This window comes from Euphorbia lathyris, chromosome 1 (genome assembly GCF_963576675.1).
Source record: "Euphorbia lathyris chromosome 1, ddEupLath1.1, whole genome shotgun sequence".
Lineage (NCBI taxonomy): Eukaryota > Viridiplantae > Streptophyta > Magnoliopsida > Malpighiales > Euphorbiaceae > Euphorbia > Euphorbia lathyris.
Window position 1 is genome coordinate 42,248,810 of NC_088910.1, and position 9,614 is coordinate 42,258,423.

Here is a 9,614-nt window from a genome sequence, read left to right on the forward strand (position 1 = left end):
TTCTTGGTTTAATGAACCTTTTGGATGGGTTTTAATTATTGAATTGTTATGTATGAAAAAGTTTTTGTCTAGAACATTCATCATATTTGACTTGTAAAAATCAGCACAAGTGTTGTTTGTATTTGATAATAGAATATGCCTAAATTGGGAGGACTAGAACCACAGGTGAAGAATCTTTTAAAAAGTGTGCGGCCTTCTTAACCCTTGATTGTTAGAATGCTGAGTAAAAAGGGCTTGTGTTTGATGAATCATATATAACCTGCAAACCTCGGGCCATATGCTGAAGAATTCCTTAACAAACAAGGATGGAATGCTAATTAACAGAATTTTTTTTAAAAAAATTGACTGTTTTTCCATAGAACAATTTGATGATTAACATGTTCAAATTTGCATATGAGCACCAAGGCTTCATATGCATCTTGTTCCAAAAAAATCATCAACATATCAACAACTCATTTACATAATCTAAATTAAAAATGCAGTCATTTGAAGTCCTGAATCCCTTCCTTCTAGCTTCAACCCTATTGTTGTCTGCCTGTTTACTGATGGCGCTAATCCAACTGAATCATATCTTCATTTCAGCTTAGCAAAGAATCAGAGAGCTTCCTTTTCAAAATTCTGTTCTGCAAATTGGTCTAGTATCATTTTTTTCTCTGGATTTGGACAACAAGAAAGAAAAAAAGGGACTGAGACAGTATTCCGAGAATATTAGAACTAAGCATGACTGATTGCCAACTCTTCCTTTTCCAAAAACCTTTATCATTACAACTCTGGACATAAGAAAAAATAATTCTACAGTATCCAAGACTGAAACTAATAAGTGCTTAAAATTATAACAGGAATACTCAACAAACCAAAGGCATGCAACACCTGCAAGTCCTTGAAATAGGAAATAAGCATTGTCTGCTCAATTCACAAATTTACTTGCATTGTGATGCAAAAAGCTACCAAATGCCTTTGCTCTTTCTTCATATACAGAGTCTCCTGCCAGTCTATATAGTGAAAGGAATGCATATGCATTTCCAGATACACCATCTCCAAGCCAAACTTTCTTAACTAATCCACTCTTCCTTACTGCTTCCCCTGCTTCTATCGCTACATCTCGAAATTCCTTATCATTTCTAAACAACTACACAAACATCCCAGAGTTCAGATTCAACGCAAAATGAAAAAATTCAGCAAGGCCATTGCCTGCACTGTAGTACCTTGTTCCATGCCATCTGTACATCAAGGGACAGGCTGGAATATCAAATGCTCCTGCTCTTCCCCCAGCTAAAACCGCATCGACGATAGGTAGGAGGAGATCGTTAGACATTGTCCCTTCTATAAGATATTTGTTTAGAAATAGAGCTGCCCATAAAAACCCAGCGCTCTCATACATTAGCTCGTATGGCATTCCAAATCCACCTTCCTTTGGTCCTATTGGGAGGGCTCTTTCTTTTGCTACCTGCATAATATATATATATATATATATATATATATATATATATACATATTAATTGGATTTTTCAAAGAATCAAACAACTATCAGGCTATGCAAATGCTCTTCTAATCAAGATGAAGGCCTGGGACCACAGAGCAACAATTGGTTTTCTTTCTTAAACTTAAATTAATCAAATTCTGTATGGATGATCCTAATAGTACATACATTAGATGTTTAATGAAGGGAATCCCAGAACAGATTGAATGACAAATTTTGTAGCAACTTTTCTCTTGGATCATTACGACGGTAATGCGACTCCTCTATGATTTTATTATGCTCATGATGGTATTGCCTAGTAACTAGAAAACAACACATAAAATTGTCCAAAACTATGAACAATTGAAGCTTATGAAAGTCTTCATAAAGATAAGAGTTAATCCACTCATCATCCAACCAAAAACATTAACATAAGGTTTAGTCGTTAATTGTAAGAACTCCTAACTTCAGTAAATTCTTCGAACTAAACTATCATCTATTCAAACATTAAGTCAAACTTACTAATATTAACTAGTGTGGAACTTGATCAATGCAATCATGCTTGTTTTTGCACACATATAGAAGGAATGATAGTTGTTGACTCAATTCGACATTTTACATGAATACCAGAACTTAAAATATTAGACAGTGCAAAACGATGAAATGTTGTTAAAAGAACCAAAGGATGATTCAATCCAAGAAGAGCCAGATTTAATCCTATTTACCTATGCAGTCTCGTCATCACCATGTCACTTCAGAATTGGATTTTTCAGACTCTCTGTTACAAGCAAATTCAGTCAACAAGGCATTATCAAAGCGGAAAATCAGACAAAGAACAGAAATCAAGTATCAATCACAGGTTGCATATCTCAAACCTGATCAGCCAGGCATTTTAACAAACACCATAAGCACAAATAGAAATCTTCAAAAGAATTTAATTAGTAACTTAGAACTTTAGACATTGATTTCGACTTCTCTCCTCCAACTTTGCCCACCTTCATTGACATGATCCATTAACCAAAAATTAACTTCTAAATCAACATAAGAAAAGAAAATCCTTATAGACATATAAACTTACAACAGAGACAGCTTTCAAAAGCATGGTCTAACTAAAAGAGAGAGAGAGGCAAAGTGAGAAAATGAGACAGACTACCTCTGTTTCTGCTCCACAATGCCACTGTTTTTGCTACAAAAATAAGAAATTTCTTCCCAAAATACACCGACTCCTCCTTCCAGAAAAGAATAGTCGAACTGAGAGAGAGAGAAACGAACTGAGAAGAGAGAAATCTAACAGAAGAAAAAGAAGAACATCGAATTCAGAGAGAGGCGTTGTGAAATCTGCCATAATCATGAATTAGAGTTGTTAACGTGATAGAGTATGGGTAACCATGGTTAAGAGAAATAATTAGTGTTAATAATGATTAGGATTAATTTGACATGTGTAATTAATTGATTGGGAGATAGGAAAGGAGACGGATTCAAAGGGACAGAAGATTTTTTTTCCTGAGGGAATGAGTGTGCAACATCAATCGTGCGATGTAAAATGAGAAGTGGGTGGAAAAAAGTAATAAATAAATTATGATAAAAATAAAAATAATTCTAAAAATTTGAGAAAATACCAAGTCAGTTTGAGTGTAAGCTGCTTTAAGTAAGTATATAGATTTTGATCACATGCACCTTAATGATGTACATTATGTCTGTCTTAAAAATGTTAGATGTGATTAACCAAAAAAAAAACCGAACACAGAAAAACATACGAACAATAAAAACTAAAAATTAAAAGGAGAGAGTTAGACAAATCTGAAGCCTGTATTAGCAGTTTCCTTAAGACAGACATCGTCGTTATTGACGATCGTCTTCCAGGATACAACAGATTACGCAATCGAACTCAAACCGTGTGTAGGCTCGTTATCACCGGAGTAGGAAAACAAGAACACTGCGAACAGACAAAGAGTTTTTTCAACCACTTTTACAACTACTTATGAATTTAACAATCCATTCTATATAAATAGAACTCGAAAGGATATGTATTTTCATGAACGACACGACTATACACAAACAGACACGACTGTTCACGTACAAACACGACTGTTCATGAAGGACACGACTGTTCATGAAAGAAGGTGTTTGTTGGTATATAAATCAATTATATAATTTTATTCAATTTTTCCAACAATCCCCCACATGAATAAAATTAGAAACGAGACGATTACGACGTGGTGATAACTTTCTACAGGAGATATCTGCATAGGATAGGTAGCTAATGTGCCTTGAACCTTCCCTTGTGAAAGTATATTTACTTTACTAGCTGATTAGTAGACGCGATGTCTTTGAACTATTCTATCATTTGTGTAAACGATGATATACCCCACACAGATACCAATGTAACACGGTATTGGTTCTCATGGTTATGTTCGTTATGGTCATGAACATCGTCAGGTTCTTCGAGAGTTCAAGATAACTAGGCTCCACTAGTCTCCATCGAAGCGACCCCACTTTACTCTAACATAGGTGATTTATTTGCTCAGAATACTGACGTACAATATATCATTACTGACGCACAATGTATCATTAAAAGCATATAGCTTAACCTTTTTCCGTTTGTGTCACTGTTTACATCTGGGAATGGACTAGGATTTAACCCCCACAGTGAATGCACAAGGTTTATGCAATTAGGTTGTCCCTTTGTACCTAGATCTTAGGATCTCCAGTCAACTAGGTAGGGTTTTCCTTCACATAACGCCTCTTCTAATGGGCTTTAGTCCCATTCCTTTCGATGATTTTTCAATTTGATTTCGGTTTTAACCTATAGGTTAGCGAATCCGCTGTGTTATCCTTTGATTCTACAAAATTAATTAGAATGACACTCGTTGAGATCAATTGACTAATGGTGTTATTACACAGAAGCTTTTCTACCCTAGTTCATCATTCAGAAGCTTTTTATACCACATATTCACCAATTGAAATGATATTTTTCTTCGATTCCACCATTGTGACGTACTTATTTTAAGGCGATTTGATTTCTACATTTTTAGTGACTTTCATAAATTAAATCTAGCCATCTAATGTTCATCTACCAGCGTCTAACTCGGCTAGATAACATCACTGCTCAGATTTGTCAATTTATGACATTTCACATTTCTAATGTAAATCCTCCCTTACGCGCAAGAATATCAAATATGGAATTTTCGCATATTATCATCATCTTTAAAGAAAACGTATTTTCTTTTATCACAAAGTTTTTAAAATTCATACCAATGAATTTTCCTAGACTTTTAGTGTGGCTTACACGTTGCCACTGGTACAAGTAGGCCTAAAGCCTTTGAAGTGACCGTGTTCTTACAACCGGATCCATCTTCAATTAACACATGTACCAACATATGCCAAAAACCAAATCTGATTAAACAAACAGAAACAAGACGATAATTAACAACTTTTTCTTTCTGAAATTCCAAATAAACCAAGTTAAAATCAGAAAATTATAATCTATTTAAACAAACAGATACATAACAAATAATTAACAACAGAAAATTATAATCTATTAAGTTGTCCTCTAATCTGTCTCAATATAATTTTTCAATTATGATCTGTTCGTCAAGATAATTGATCATCAACGTATTTCTGTTCGTCAAAACAACGTATTTCTCCTATACAGTACATTAGTTATCTTCGTAAACAATTAAAACACAGAAACAAATAGACTCAAGGTATGTCTCCCAAACGTCATTTCTGAGAGTCAATCGGCCTTTGTTCCAGGGAGGTCTCTTGTTGATAATGTCATTATTGCTTTCGAATCCCTACATTACATGAAGAGGAAGAACAGGGCAGGGGAGGTGAGGTTGCTCTTAAAATTGACATTAGTAAGGCATACGATAGGGTTGATTGGGGTTTCCTTAAAGCAGTTATGCAGCAGATGGAGTTCCATGAGGATTGGATTGGCTGGATGATGCTTTGTGTGACTACTGTATCATATTCACTATTTGTGAATGGCTCTCTAATCGGTCCAATCACGCCTGGGAGAGGACTAAGGCAAGGGGATCCGTTATCTCCCTATCTATTCATACTATGTGTGGAGGTATTATCACAGCTTATTCAGAAAGCTGAGGCAGACGGAGAGATTAAAGGATGTCGGATTTGTAGAGGTGCTCCCAGGGTTTCACACTTGCTATTCGCAGATGATAGCTTCTCATTCTTCGGAGCCGAATTGAATGAGACACAGAAGGTGGTGGATATCCTGAACCAATATGAGAGGGCATCCGGGCAAGCAATCAATCTGTCAAAGTCAGGTATCTTTTTTAGCCTGAATGTCAGCAGAGACACTCGTAATGCTATCTGTGATAAACTTCAAGTTTATTCGGATTTGGATACCGGTAGATACTTAGGTTTACCTTCTCTCATTGGTAAGTCTAAAAAGTCCATCTTTGGATTTATAAAGGAGAGAATGCGAAAGAAGTTCAATTCCCGGAGTATGAAATTTCCATCTTCTGCAGGAAAGGGCGTATTACTGCGTTCTGTTGCACAAGCACTTCCAACTTTTTGTATGAGTGTTTTTCTGCTACCCAAATCGACTTGTGAAGAGTTGGAGAAAATAATGAACTCGTATTGGTGGGGTACGAAAGAGAATGGTAACAAAAGCATTCACTAGTGTAGGTGGCAGAAATTAAGCACATCAAAAGAGAGGAGTGGCTTAGGTTATAAAGACCTGCAGGAGTATAATATTTCTCTACTGGGTAAGCATGGATGGAAGTTACTAAATCATCCCGATGCCTTGGTAAGCCGTATTCTCAAAGCAAGGTACTTCCCACATGATAATTTCCTAAATGCTAGTCTAGGAGCTAATCCTAGCCATATTTGGCGTAGCATCTGGAATACAATTGAAATGTTGAAAAATGGGCTTATATGGTGTATTGGGGCGGGTGATCAGGTCAGAATTTGGTCTGACCCGTGGTTGATACGGGATGAGGATTTCTGGGTCAGGTCGAATGTCTTGGAAGGAATGGAGGAGGCTAAGGTCTGTGATCTATGGGTAACGGGAAGTAAAGTTTGGGATAGGGGGAAGGTTCTGAACTGGTTTAATAGGGAGGAAGCGGCTCAGATCCTTAGTATGAGTACCTCGGTGACAAACATTGAGGATATCATGATTTGGCATTTCACTAAAAATGGCTCATACACATCGAAATCTGGTTATCACTTCCTGAAGAATATTCGATCTGAACAGGAAGTGAGGTACGATTGGAAGGGGCTGTGGAAATTGGATCCTCCGAAATTGTTAATGTTCCTATGGAGATTGTATAATAATTGGCTTCCTACGAAGTATCGACTATTCGAAAGACATATTGATTTACCTCTTAATTGTAGTCTTTGCGGTGGGGAAGTCGAATTTGGATGGCATCTCTTTGTGGAGTGCCCGTTTGCTAAAGAATGTTGGCGTGCTGCGGATCTTAATCCACTAGAAGGAGAGTGGAATCGGATTGATGAATGGTTCTTCGAGATTATCAGAACCGAACCTGCAGACGCGGTATGTAGGGTGGCGGTGACATTGTGGCCGATTTGGGGTCAGAGGAATCAGATGGTATGGAATCAAAAAACGGACACAACCGTTCGTGCTATTAAGAAGGATCTGAATTTCCTGTCTGAGTGGCGGGCTGCTCGCTTAAGACGTGGTAGGGGATGAGAGATCGGATCGGGGAGAGATCGGACTCATGATCGTTGGAAGAGGTTGGCAGCGGGTTTCATCAAATGTAATCTGGACGCTGCTATCTTCACTGCTGCTGGTCGAAGTGGTTCAGGGGCAATTATTCGAAACAGCAAAGGAGAGGGAATTAGTTGGATGAGCACCTGGGTCGACGGTATTTTCAGCCCAATTATCGCTGAAGCAATTGCTCTCCGGAATTCGGTTCAGTGGGTACTATCGTTGGGGCTGTCACATGTTATCTTTGAAGTGGATGCAAAACAAGTTGCTGATACGTTCAATTCAGATACGGTTGATATCTCGGAGTTTGGTATTATAATACAGGAATGTCGGAGCCTAATCTCTGAAATTTCTGAGTTTTGTGTTGTTTTTACACCTAGATTAGCGAATAATGCGGCCCATGCCATTGCACGACTTGCATGTTCCAATACTAGTCTATATTCTTGTTATGTTTTTTCCAACTGGTTAGCAGGCACTCTTTGTAAGGATCAATTGTTTTCGAGCTTATAATAAAGTGAATTCTTTTAAAAAAAACACAGAAACAAACCTTTTTTTTTTTCCTGTGGCTCAATTTGCAAATTTTTGCATAATTCAGATGGATATATGCTTGTAAATTATTTGTTCAAAAGTGGAGCATAACATATAATAATTAGAACCAGCACATAAAAAAAAGAACCAGTACACTCCTAATCATGCATTCATGCGCACATAAATATATTCTTGGATAATGTTATACACAAAACACGACATCTGTCTTAAGAATGTTGGATAAACATAGATATGTGTTAAGATTGTTAGATAAATATTACGTTTGTTTTAAAAATATTAGACAAACAATTACGTTTGTCTTAAAAAGGTAAGATGTGATTAACCAAAAAACAAATCGAACACAGAAAAACATATGAACAATAAAAACTAAAAATTAAAAGGAAAGAGTTAGACAAATCTGAGGTCTGTATTGGCAGTTTTCTTAAGACAGATGTCGTCGCTATTGACGATCGTCTCACAGGATACAACAGATTACGCAAGCGAACTCAAACCGTGTGTAGGCTCGTTATCATCGGAGTAGGAAAACAAGAACACTGCGAACAGACAAAGAATTTTTTCAACCACTTTTACAACTACTTATGAATTTGACAATCCATTCTATATAAATAGAACTCGAAAGGATATGTCTTTTCACGAACGACACGGCTGTACACAGATAAACACGACTGTTCACGTACAAACACGACTGTTCATGAAAGAAGGTGTTTGTTGGTATATAAATTAATTATATAATTTTATTCAATTTTTCCAACAAATGACATGTAATATTTGATCATTCACCGTTAGATCTAGACTTACTAGAATTTTAGGGTGGAGATTTATTATTATTATTATTTTACCTATGTTGTTTTTCTAACATTTAATTTTGTGCAGTGGGTTAGCCGTTTGGCAGACGTCGCTCAGCAGGCGATCGCACTCGTGCCCACTGAGCAGGCTCCACCAGTTAGGACTCAGCTGGATCAATGGAGGAATGGAACCGAGCGAATTGACTTATTGTAATTTTTTAATATTTAGAATTCTTTAGCACTTTAATAGTGTCAAAACAAAATTTTTAACATTTTAACACATTTTAATACATATTTAGTAATTTATGTATATTTTTTTAATTATAATGTTAATAATTATAAATAATTTTTTTAAAAAAAACACATTTTCACACGTAGGCGTGTTCAAAATACGCCTCACCATATGGTGAGGCGTATTAGCCATACGCCACACCATGTGGTGAGACGTACAAGAAATACGGCTCATCTTGTGGTGAGGCGTATTTTACACACGCCCGCATTCTGTAGAGAGAAAAAAAAATATTTTTGCTTCCCCAAAACAATAAATGGCAGCTTCGTCATTTTCTCTAGGCTAAGTGTGGGAAACTATGACTAAGTATAACAACACCCTAAAACTATCCTAGAAAAAAGTTGTATGCATTTAGGCAAGATTTGTTTGCTGGATATAATTTCCTAATTTTCTGGAGTTTTTTTTGCTTAGGAAAATAAATAAACGAAAAATTTTAGATTAGTCAAATATATAAAGAAAGTGATTTTTCTAAATTTTTGAAACTCTAATTCATTCATTTTTATTCTTTGAAAACAATAATTAGCGTAATTCTTTTTATTTTCTGATGTTACAGCCAAACACGGAAAATATCTTTATTTTTCAATCCAAAAAATTTCATTTATCCAATATTTTTCTCCAAATAACGGATGTTAGCTATGCATCTTTTAATAACTATGTTCTATTTATCCTCCTTTCAAAAAAAAAAACTATGTTCTATTTATCCTATCCAAAAAAAAACTATGTTTTATTTAGTTGTTTCCTCAAGAAAGATGGGCTTAATGTAGCCCATTATTTCCTCACGTTGATGCCCAACTCTATCAAAACGGTGTTATTACTCTATTATAAAAGAGGGAAACCCTA

The 9,614-nt window shown here is 36.0% G+C and overlaps 1 long non-coding RNA gene across 2 annotated transcripts; it reads right to left on the reverse strand.

The window, feature by feature from the left end:
- Positions 1-742: 742 nt before the first annotated feature.
- LOC136233708 (uncharacterized) lies at positions 743-2,795 on the reverse strand. Of its 2 annotated transcripts, XR_010690934.1 has the most exons (5): positions 2,613-2,795; positions 2,335-2,454; positions 2,185-2,237; positions 1,206-1,447; positions 743-1,129 (listed from the first exon to the last, which is right to left on the reverse strand). It is a non-coding gene; the product is annotated as an uncharacterized lncRNA (long non-coding RNA). The 2 variants fall into 2 exon arrangements; XR_010690933.1 differs by having other exon boundaries at positions 743-1,447.
- Positions 2,796-9,614: the final 6,819 nt, after the last annotated feature.